Raw genomic sequence first — 11,992 nt, forward strand, 5'->3', positions numbered from 1 at the left:
GAACAGTACATGCTGACCTGATGACAGTACTTATTTCTCTAGAGATGATCAACTTAAATGGGACTTATTGCCAATGTTTTACTTTTTTTAATCAACAAAAACATGTACTCATTTTATTTGATATATAATTAAAAATTGACCATGTGAAAATAATGGTATCAGTAGACAACATTATACCTGTAACAAGAAAAACCCAGATCATAATTGAAAGCTATCCCCCCAAACTGGGAGGGAGCCAAGAGAGCAAAAAATGAGTTAGCTTGGCAGGTAGATGAGTTTATTAGGACTTACATACGAAGCACTCCTGGATGGTAGCGGGACAGCTTTAGAGATTCACCCTACCTCTCAGCCCTAAGCTACTTTTAAGCAAATTTTCTGGCTCTTTGCCTACCATGTGTATGCAATGAGACTGTTTTGTTGTAGATTCTTAGATACCCTCTGGGAGGCTTGGGTTCACAAAAACACCTGCTCCTTGCCTGGGCACCATGACCTTGGCTCATTGGCTGGCCTTCAGGGTTCAGGCAGCAGACATACACCCTTAAGTAAACTGATGGGGGGCATATCACACTACAGTACCACACTTGCTTATCCATATTATGAATGGGTTGGAGAATTCTAAGCTGTCTTTTCCCCAGCTAGTGACTTCTCAGATCATATCTCATCCTTACAATTGCTATCCTTAAAATAGGGACAAGATTCACCCCACTCAGGCTTTTGTATTTAAAATAGTAGAGCTCCCAGAGCTCCTAGGACAATGCCCATCTAATATAAAATAGGCACTCCATAAAAGACAGTTGAATTTCAACTTCTCTCATTTTACAGAGAAAGAAACTAGTGCCAAAGAGGGTCAGTAAGTTTTTCAAGGCCCTACAGTAATTTTTATGAGCTGAGGCTGAAGCCTAGGTCCCCTGGCTGGCTGCCAATTCCCTCCCACTAGAAGATCTCCCACCATCCCCTTATTGGCTCCATCTTTCCTCTTCCTACCTCATCTTCCACCCAAATGGCCCTTCAAGTGAAGCAAGCACTAATTCCAGGTCTTGGTTTTCTCCTTCTCTGTCCCTTTATGTGCTCCATTGAGGTGACCAAATTGCATTAGTGATTTCAGCTGGAGGAAACCACTCTGCGATGTGAGGCTTTCTGTGGGAGAGGGAGGAGGGATGCCTTATGGCCAATGGAGTCTAGAACACGATCTCAAGGTATACTGCAGGTGGGAATCACTGTAGCCATTTTACCAGAGAGGAACCCAAGGGACAGAGTGGGTTGAGACAGGTCCAAAGATAAACACTATCCTTTTATGCTAATTATATTCTACCTTTTCTTTACACGTTAACCACCCAAGCATGCATTCAGAAACACTCTATTGTATGCGTCCGTAAACACTCTATTTTAGCTTTGCCTGTTACTTGAAGTCCAGGTAAATGGAAAAACACTTTACATGTTATCTTGTGTCTATGTTTGTGACATTTGTCCATGTTATCATGTCTAGCATGTTATTTTTATTACTGTACAGTATTTCAGTATATGAATATACTGCCATGTAGTTATCCATTCTACTCCTAATGGATGTTTGAATTTTTCTAGTTTATGAACATTATAGTGCTGCTATGAACATTCTTGTACATAAATTCTGGTGAACAAAAGCCTAAATTTCCATAAGATATTACTCAGGACTATAATTGCTAAGTTACAGGGTACAGATATCTTCAGTTTTAATAGATAATGCTAAAATGTTTTCTTTTTAGAAACTGTAAAAATACACTCTTCACCAACAATGTGTGTGGTTCCAGTTGTTCCACATGCTTGACAAAACTTGGTATTGTCAATCATCTTAGTTTTAGCCAATCCTTTTAATTTTAGGTGGTTGTGTGGTACTGTCATTTTGGGATTAATTAGATTTCTCACAACTACTGATGAGACTGAGCACCTTTTCTATATCTATTGTCCATTTTGATATTGGTTGTGTGTGAAGTGCCTGTTCAAGTATTTTGCCCATTTTAAAAATTGGGTTGTCTGCTATCAATTCAAAAAGGTTTGTGTATATACAGTATAAGAATACTGTGTCAGGTATATTTATTGCCAATACCTTCTTCCATGCTTTGGCTTGCCTTTTTTCACTTTTTTAATGGTGTTTTCTGAGGAACAGGTGTTCTTAATTTTAATGTAGTCAAATTTATTAATCTTTTCGTTTTTTGTTAATGTGGTTTTGTCCTATTTAAGACACCTTTTCCTACTTTGAATTCATGAAAATATTGTCCTATTATATCACCTAACGCTTTGTTTTGCTTTTCACAATTAGACATAAATTCACATGGGATTGGGCCAGGTATGGTGGCTCATGCCTGTAATCCCAGCAATTTGGGAGGCCAAGGTGTGTGGATCACAAGGTCAGGAGTTCAAGACAAGCCTGGCCAAGATGGTGAAACCCCGTCTCTACTAAAAATACAAAAATTAGCAGGGTGTGGTGGCAGGCACCTGTAATCCCAGCTACTTGGGAGGTTGAGGCCGAGAATTTCTTTAACCCAGGAGGTGGAGGAAGCAGTGAGCCAAGATCGCCCCACTGCCCTCGAGCCTGGACAACAGAGCAAAAGTCCATCTCAAAAAAAAAAATTCACATGGGATTGATTTAAGTATATGGTGAAAGGTAGATTGATTGATTGATTTTTCATATAATTTCCCAGATGACTCAACACCATCTATTGAAAAGACCATTCCTTCCCCACTGCTTTGCAGTATGGCTTTTTTCACAAGCTATATGGGTTTATTTCTGGGTTCTATATTTTATTCCTTTCCTTTAGTTATATGTTCTTATGCCAATACCATACTTACTTAATTACTGCCATTTAAAAATAAGTCTTAATATCTGGTAGTGTAAGTCTCTTAACTTTGTTCTTCAAGATTGGCTGGGCTACTCTTGGCCTTTTGCATTTCTAGGTACATTGTAATGTCACTTTATCAATTTCCACAAAAAAAAAAACTTGCTAGGATTTTGATAGGGGATTGCATTGAATTTATCAATTAACTTGTCGATTCTTGACATCTTTACAATATTTAGTTTTCCAGTTCACGGACATAGTAATCACTGCATTTATTTAGGTCTTTAGTTTTCCTAAGCCCTCCAAGTGGTCACTCATGTCTTTCTAGCATAATAGCCAAAGTCCTCACTTTGACTTATGAGGCCCTAAGTTATCTGTTTCCTGTTAACTCTTCTGACCTTCTTCCCTGCTACTCCACCCCTTGCTGAATATAGTCCGGCTATGGTGGCTTCCTTGCTGTTCTAGACCCTGGGAAAACAGCAGTGAACATATACAAGAAGCTCTCCCCTTATGAAGTTCCCCATTCCAATGAGGAAAACAGATAATAAACCATATCAATAAATAAAATACATAGTAAGTTAAATGGTGATGTGTAGTAGAGAAAAACATACAGTAGGGAGAAGAAATACAAATGGCAGGAGGTTAACATTTTGGACTGTGTGGCCAAGGAAGGTCTGAGAAGATGGCTTTTAAGTTGATATTTTAAGAAAGTGAGAGAAATAGCCATGTGGGTTCCAGAAGGAAGACTCTCCCAGGCAGAGAAATCAGAAAGTGCAAAGACTCTAGGACAGCCTAAATAGCTCCTTGTGTTCAAGGATTGGTAAGAAAGCTACTGAAGCCAAAAAAGAAGAGAGCTAAAGAGTTAACAGGAAAATAGGTCAAGTAGGTAGGACCTCATAAGGAAGAATGAAGACTTAGGTTTTTAATCTGGGTCACATGGGGGCCACCAGAAGGCTTAGAGCAGTGAGTGACTCTGTCTGAACTCTGTTTTAAAGGGATTACCCTGACTGCATGGAGGCAAGGGTGGAAGCAGTAATCCAGATGAGAGATGATGTTGGCTTGGACCAGAGTCATGTCAGTGAAATCATGGGAAGAGGTCAAATTCTGAACATATTTGGCAGGTAAACTGACAGGATTTGTTGATTACTAGAAGTGGATGTATTAGAAAGAGAGAAGTTGGGGTTGACACCTCAGTCTAAGCAACTGATTTAATTCTTTTAGTAGTTGTAGAACTATTCACATTTTCTATTTTTTTCTGGATCAGTTAGTCAGTTTTAGCAACTTCTATTTTCTAAAAGTTTATTTGGTCCACTTTTATTGGCATAAATTGTTCGTCCTTCTCTTTTATGATATTTTAAATGTATGCATCATTTGTAAATAAAACTTATTTTTAGTTGAAAAGATTCTTTTCTTCTTTTTATTAGGCTACCCTCATATTCCAATATTCATTATTTGTACCTTTTCTCTTCTGTTCTAAGTAGGTTTCACTAGTGTTAATTTTATTAGTCTTTTTAATAACTGAAGTTTGACTTTGTTGCTTCCTTGCATTGCATGTTTTCTATTTCAAATTGCTATTTGGTATTTCTTTGTTTATACTTTGTTTTGCTGTTCCAACATCTTGAGATAAGTGCTTCATTATTAATTTTTTCTTGTATTCTTTTCAATTGTATGCATGTAAGATGATAAACTTCTCCCTAAGAACTGCTCTAACTATACCTTGATAGACAGTTCTTTCTTATACTTCAGTTCAAACTGTCCTTTTATTTCCTTTAGTTTGATAATAATCCCATTCAAGATCATTTATTCTTTGTTCCCTTCTTTCCTCACTTTCCCAGATTTTAATCATGCATTTAAAAGTGGAGAGCATATTATCTAAATACATGTTCCTAGCTGCTAAGGATACATTCATCAATGAACAAGACAGACATATTCTGCTCCTTCATGGAGTGTACATTCTAGTGAGGAAGACAACCCAATTACAAATGTACAGGGTGGCTATAAAGTTGGGAAACATGAGTAAATATTTCACTTTATGTGACCATGTTTTATAATCAATTAACACCTGCACTTGACAAGGTAGGGGAAGGTCACCCAAAGTGAGTCTATTGGGATTGCATGTTACCCCATTATCCCAGAATGCAGAGGGACTTGTTCGATGATTAATTTTCAAAGATGGATTGGGTGATATGGCAACGTGGAATTGGCTGTGCATTCTCCAGCTCTTAAGCTCATCAATTACTTCTTCTGAGGGATGCTAAATGCACTGGGGAGCCTTGTGAAAATCAGAGTCAAAGCACGTTGAACCACACATTGCTAACTAGGGAGAAGAATTTGAATATATCACATAAGCCATTAAATATAATGTGTCTTGGAGCATCAGTAAACAATTATATATATGTGTATACTCACCTAGATCCAGAATTTATGGCCACCATGTAGATTGATGAAGAGTCAATAGCCAGAATAATTAGATCATGCTGATTCATGTCCACATCTGTAGGAGTTTAAAGTCTTGTATAGAGGCCTGCCACCTCTGCAAGATGCTTGAAGTCTTTTTGCTCAAATTCTCCCTTTGCATGTTGGGGCTAAAGCAAATCTAAGACAAAGAATTATTGTTAAGGCTAAGTGTAAAGCATGTGAAATATAAAGAGTAAAGTGCTAAACGGAGAAAGTCTTCGATAGATACAATGACTGCGTAATGTATTGCTCTAACCAGGGCACCTTTGGGGGCAAATGGGGGTGCAAATAATTTCACCAATTGGCATAACCTTCATCACCTTGGTTAAATTAGGAGCTACGGTAACCCCATCAATAAATGGTGGTTTAGTGAGAGAGACAGAGAGAAGAGAAGAGGGGGTGAAGGGATGGAAGGAAGAGAAACAGAGACATAGATAGATTATTAAAGCTGACAGGAGCTTCCAGTATCATCCAGTACTTATTCTCACCCTGTCATTTACATGCCCTAAGGAACCTGTGGATCTATTCCAATGAGTAAAGTAAACCACAGGATTTTTTTTTCAGATAAAATATTATAGGTTTATTTAAAACTTAATTCTCACCTTGAGTATGCAAAATACAAACTCCACAAAATGTTCATTTTACTTTGTAGTTTACAAATATATAAGATAGATGTTTGCTTAAATTTATATTACATATTTATTAAGGCAAGGAACTATATAGAAAAACACATTTGTTCTGCTTAAGGCATACTTGGGAATAAACCATTGTACAAATTATTGCACATCTGAAACCACAGTGCATAACAGACTGTCTGCATAAAAATGCTAAAGAAGTCAACCAGGTATATTACCTGACTTAGGTCGTAAATGTAGATAGGAAGACAAATATAGATATTCCTTGTCAAAGTATGCAGCAGTTTGAAAACTTTGGCTTCCTTGATTGGTACCTTTAGAACCAAGACTCACCAAGCACCATCATTTAGGCTACTTAAACATGTTTTCTGTACCTGAATTTCTTCCTCTTCTTCTAACATCATAATAATGGCGTTTAGAAGGTAAAGAGAATACAAGGTGATCTTTTGTGCTTATATTGCATCAATACACAATTCAAGGGAATTCTGGTCTTCCCTCCCCCAACTCACGGATATAATTTATACCCTGATATCCACAACTTCCAGTCACCCCCTTGGCATTTTGTAAGTCCAGGAAAATTCAAGTCTGATTTAGAATTGGAATGATAGAAGATCCAGTCACAGACCCCATCTGTTCTTTGATTTTTGTCCTTTGGATTCTTCATTTTTCCTGATTATCCACGCACAAGATGACTCAGTTGGGAATTTGTGATGATTGTAGTGCTTTCTGGCTGGGCTCCTTCTCTCATCGGGAAGACAGTGTGAAAAGTAAAAATTACTGAATTCTCTTCTGGCAGTGTGGGTCATATCCACTGTTTGGGATTTAAAAATGCCTCTTCATGTGTAAGGCGAGGTGGTCCGACCTGGAAAATGCTCGGTCGCATTTTTGGCACTGGAATGGGCAGTGCCCAGTGTGTTTACGGTAGTGCCTGGTCAGTTCATCCGAGCGGGCGAATTTCCATCCACAGCTGTCCCAGACACAGTGGTAAGGTTTCTCACCTGTGTGGGTTCGCAGGTGTGCCTTGAGATGGGAACTCTGTGTAGGCTTGGCCGCAGCCCGCGTAATCACAAGTGTGGGTGGCGGCCCTTTTCGGGGCCACTATCGTCTTCCCCTCTTTGGCTTGGGCTCCTCCGGCATGCAGGAACCGGGTGGCATGAGCTCTTGGTAATGGAGCGGCGGGACTTGCGGCTGCATCTGGTCGGGCAGGAAGGATGGGTAATTGGGCCCCGGGTGGGGATGGAAGCCGGAGGGGGAGGGGGGAAGCGGCAGGGCAGGGTGACAGTCCCGGCTGCTCAGCACTTCCTCCAGACCCAGGGTCGGGGTAGTCCTGCTGGGGAGCTGCCGCCCCAGGGGGAAGTCGTGTGCAGCCGGCCGGTGGCCATTGCTGAGAGGGGGTCCAGCGCCCAAGTGGGTGCACGAGGAGACCGCCTCCCGCTTGATCTTGGGGCATGTGCGCGGCGGCCCGCCGTTGTAGGGCGCCACCACCACCGGGTGGCTGCCGTCAGGGCTGCCTTTGCTGACGCTGATGACCGACGGGCTGCCCTACTCGCTGCCAGGGGCGCTCAGCGACGCCTTCAGCACGAACTTGCCCATCAGCCCGGCACCTGGCGGCTGCGGCTGCTGCGGCGGAATGTACACCGGGTCCAATTCTGGCCGCAGGAGCTCGGCCACGAAGCCGCCCGAGGGGCTCCCGTTGTTGATGTCCGCCAGGTTGAAGGGAGCCGTCGGAGGGGGAGCGGACTCCCTGCCATCAAGAGGCCTCCGCCCATGCCGCCCGGCGCCACGCCCGGGTGTTTCCCGGCCCGGATGGGATCGGTGAAGCTGCAGGTGGGGGGCGCGCTGGCAGGGCCGCGGCTCCACCGGGACGACGAGGAGGAGGAGGAGGCTGACGCTGACGAGGACACGGTGGCGGCCACTGACTCCGGAGGATGGGTCAGCGAATTGGAGAGGATAAAAGTCCAGGTCCAGGAGATCGTTGAACTCCTCGGTCTCTCTCCGAGGTAGGGGCGCCAGGTTGCTACCGCCGCAAGCCGCACCGGCTCCGCCGCTCTCCAGGTCATAGGGGCGGCCGGGAAGCACCGGGGGAAGTCGCTCCATGTGGGAGAGCTCCTCCCGCCAGCGGTTATTCGGGGTACCTGCCTGATGCAGTGTCTTCTCCCTTCCCGCCGGGCCAGACGCGAACGTGGAGAAAGATGGGAGCAGCGCGTCGCTGACAGCCATGTCAGACTCGCCAGGTGGCTGCCCCATTAATGTGGGGGCCCAGAAGGTCCTCGGGAGCCGGAAGCAGCTGGGGCACCCGAACCCCAAAGTCAACGAAGAGAAGAAACGAAGCCAAAACCCAAAACCCCAAATTGGCCGAGACCTTCTTCTTTGGATTAAATATAAATTGGAAGCGTCGTTTTTAAAAAGTTCCTTTGTATACAAAAGTTCTTAGAAAAGTTGTAAACTCAAAAATAGACAATCAGCAAGGCAAGTAAGTAGGTCCGGTGGCCGGGCTGCGCTCTCTTCCACTCAGCAACGTCCCCCACCACTGTCGCGGTCGCCTTGAGTGCTGCCGTGGGCGCAGGGGCTGTGGCCGGGGCGGTGGGCGCAGGGGCTGTGGCGGGGGCCGTGGGCGCAGGGGCTGTGGCCGGGGCGGTGGGCGCAGGGGCTGTGGCGGGGGCCGTGGGCGCAGGGGCTGTGGCCGGGGCGGTGGTCGCAAGGGCTGTGGCCGGGGCCGTGGGCGCAGGGGCTGTGGCCGGGGCCGTGGGCGCAGGGGCTGTGGCCGGGGCGGTGGGCGGGCGGTGCCGCCAGGTGATACTGGCTGCGGTGGCGGGGAGCTGCGAACTGGTCGGCGGCGCAGGGCGCGGAGTCCGGGGAGTTGTGTGGAGCGCGCGCAGCCGTGTTCGCGGGACCCGGGCGGGTGGGAGGGTGGGGGGCTAGAGGGGCGGGGAGGGTCACTCGGCGGCTCCCGGTGCAGCCGCCGCCCTCCACCGCCTCTGCTCCCCGCGCGCCCGCAGACACGCAGACACGTTCGTTCTCTCTGGTAGGGGAACTGCCCAGGATTTACTTGACATATCTCCTTGGAGGATAAATTGTATTTAATATCACATAATAGAAGTCATTACTAGTCTATGTAAAATATAAATATGGAGTAAATCAGAAAACCATCCGTTTTAAAAATAAAATCTAACCTTTTCAACAAAAGGTACTGGAGCAATTGGACATCCACAAACATAAAAAACCAAACCTTGACTTAATTCTCAAGCTTTATACAAAAATGAACTCAAAATGAATCATGGATGTAAATGTAAAAGTATAAAACTTTTAGGAAAAAATAAAAATCTTTAGACTGGAAACAAAAACATGATCCATAAAAGAAGATATTTATAAACTAGACCTCATCAAAATTCAAAACTTTTGCTCTGTGAAAGACAAGTGAAGAGAATGAAATGACAAACTACAAAGTGGGAGAACATAGTTGCAAACTACAGACTTGACGAAGAGTTGATATCTAATATAAAGACTTCTCAAAACTGAACAGCAAAAAAAAAAAAAAAAAAAAATCCAGTTAGAAAGTGGGAAAAAGACATGAAAGGACATTTCACTGACAAGAATATACAGATGGAAAATAAGCACATGAAAAATGTTCAACATCATTAGCCAGTAAGGAAATGCAAATTAAAACCACAGTGTGATATCACTACATGCCTATCAAAATGGCTAATGTAAAAAATAGTAACCACTAAGTGTTGGCAATGATGTGGTGAGACTGGATCACTCTCACATTGCTGGTGGGAATGTAAAATGGTGCAACCACTCTGGAAAATAGTTTGGCAGTTTCTTATGTGCAATTACTCTACAATCTGGCAATTTTACTATTGAACATTTATCCAAGAAAATAAAAGGATATGTTAGCAGAAGAACCTATACACTAATTTTCATAGTAGCTTTATTTGTAATAGCCCCAAACAGGAAGCAGCTCAGATGTCTTTCAAGGGTAAATCACAAAACACGTGGCATACATCCATACCACGGAATACTTCTCAGCAGTAACAAGAAGCAAATTATCAATACATATAGTGACTTGGATGAATCTCCAGGGAATTATGTTGATGATAAACACCAATCCCAAAGTTATATACTGTATGATAATATTTAGATAACATTCTTGATATGATAACATTTTAGAAATGGAGAAGAGATTAGTAGTTATCTGGGACAGGAGAGAGGGTGGGAGGGAAGTGGGTGTGGTTATTGAAGAAGTCTATGTGGGTAACACCAGAGATCCTGGAGGTGATGAAAGTGTTCTGTAACATGACAATGGTGGTGAATACTAGAACCTACACATGCGATAAAACTGCATAGGATTAACACACACATACAAATGAAGTAAACCCAGGGAAATCTGAATAAGATTGGAGAATTTTATCCACCTCAATATCTTGGTTTCGATACTGTATTACAATTTTGCAAGATGTTACCATTAGGAAAAACTGCATAAAGGGTACATGAGGGCTCTATTTTTTCTTGCAATTTCATGTCAATCTACAATTATCTCAATACAAATGTCAGTTATACAAAATAAAAGTTAGACTTAGTGTCTTTCTTCTTTATATGTGCAGTCTCAGGTTATACCTGCAGAACCTCAGATATACTTGTGTTATGCTGCTGACAAAAAATGCCAAAGAACCCAAGGCCTTCATTTTAAAGATGAGTCACATAAAGGTTAGGTGACTACCCAAGCTGATAAAGCTTGTTTATATTAAGCATTTATCACAGTTTCTGCATTTCTATAGTTACAATGATGGGGAATTTTATGACAACTGTTAAGATGTCCAGTCCTGGGTTCAGACAACTTTGGGATATATCCTATCAGTACTCAAAAAATGCAAAACAATCTGTTTCCATTTTCTACTCATTAAAATTAGATAATTCATGCTGGTACGTGGATGGGTGATAGGAGACTCTCAAAATAATGCCTGTTTTCTGGCATATTAAGTGCTGAACACTAGAGCTAAAGGCTTTGAATACAAAGAGATAAAAGATACAGTTTCTGCTTCCATAAGCAGAGTCTAGGAGACGGAATAAAATAATATAAAGATAACTGCACAGAATAAAATGTGAAAAATAGGAGGGTACAGGGAATTGGTGGTTAATGAGGCTGGATATGTAAATGTGGCAGGTGGGGAAGGCACCTTTTTAGGAATCTGCACTTTGGCTAGGTTTATGTCATCAAGGGTAGTGCAAAAGAGTGTAACAGCCTGGTCTTTTTTTTTCCCCCAAGCGACAGGGTTTTGTTCTGTTGCCCAGGCTGGAGTGCAGTGATGTGATCATAGCTTACTGCTACCTCGAATGCCAGGGCTCAAGCAATCTTCTCACCTCAGCCTCCCAAGTAGCTTGGACTATAGGCACATGCCATCATACCTGGAATTTTAAAATTGTTTGTGGAGACAAGGTTGCCCAGGCTGGTCTCAAACTTCTGGCCTCAAGCAATCCTCCTGCCTCAGCTTTGTAAAGTCCTAAGATTACAGGTGTGAGCCACTGTGGGGCTGGCCTAGAGCCTGGTCTTTTATAATCAGATGGATTTGAGGATGGAGCTCAGTGCTATCCCTCACCAGCTGTGTTACTGTGGGCAAAGTTCCTTATTTTTCTAATCCTCCCTTTTCTCATCTCAAAAATAGGAAGATTGCAATAGAATAATTCCCTCTAGGGTGCCTGTGTCAGTTAATGAGATCGTGAATATGGACACGCTTAGCACTCAGTATCTTCCTGCAGCTTGCTAAAATAGCTACAGTGTATGCAAAAATGTAAATATCTTCTGTATAACTGGGCTACAAACGATGGTAGAAAACATAATCATACCACTCCAAGGTCACTTTACATCTTCATGTTTAAAGCAGAGACTATTCTGAAAGTGTCATTTGACTGATAAATTAAATTCTCTGATTTCAACATTCATATGTGCTCTCTGGCATGTTCTCTCCTCTTAAGCCCTCCCTCTCTCTTTCCTTTGATTTTGCCTCAGAATTATAGTTGTCGATGAAAAGAGTCCAACTCTGTAAAATATTTGAAGAGATTTATTCTGAGCCAAATATGAGTGACTAA

At 42.7% G+C, this 11,992-nt stretch overlaps 1 pseudogene; it reads right to left on the minus strand.

The window, feature by feature from the left end:
* Positions 1 to 6,187: 6,187 nt before the first annotated feature.
* On the minus strand, positions 6,188 to 8,229 carry LOC100938864 (Krueppel-like factor 4; annotated as a pseudogene).
* Positions 8,230 to 11,992: the final 3,763 nt, after the last annotated feature.

This window comes from Pongo abelii, chromosome 16 (genome assembly GCF_028885655.2).
Source record: "Pongo abelii isolate AG06213 chromosome 16, NHGRI_mPonAbe1-v2.0_pri, whole genome shotgun sequence".
Lineage (NCBI taxonomy): Eukaryota > Metazoa > Chordata > Mammalia > Primates > Hominidae > Pongo > Pongo abelii.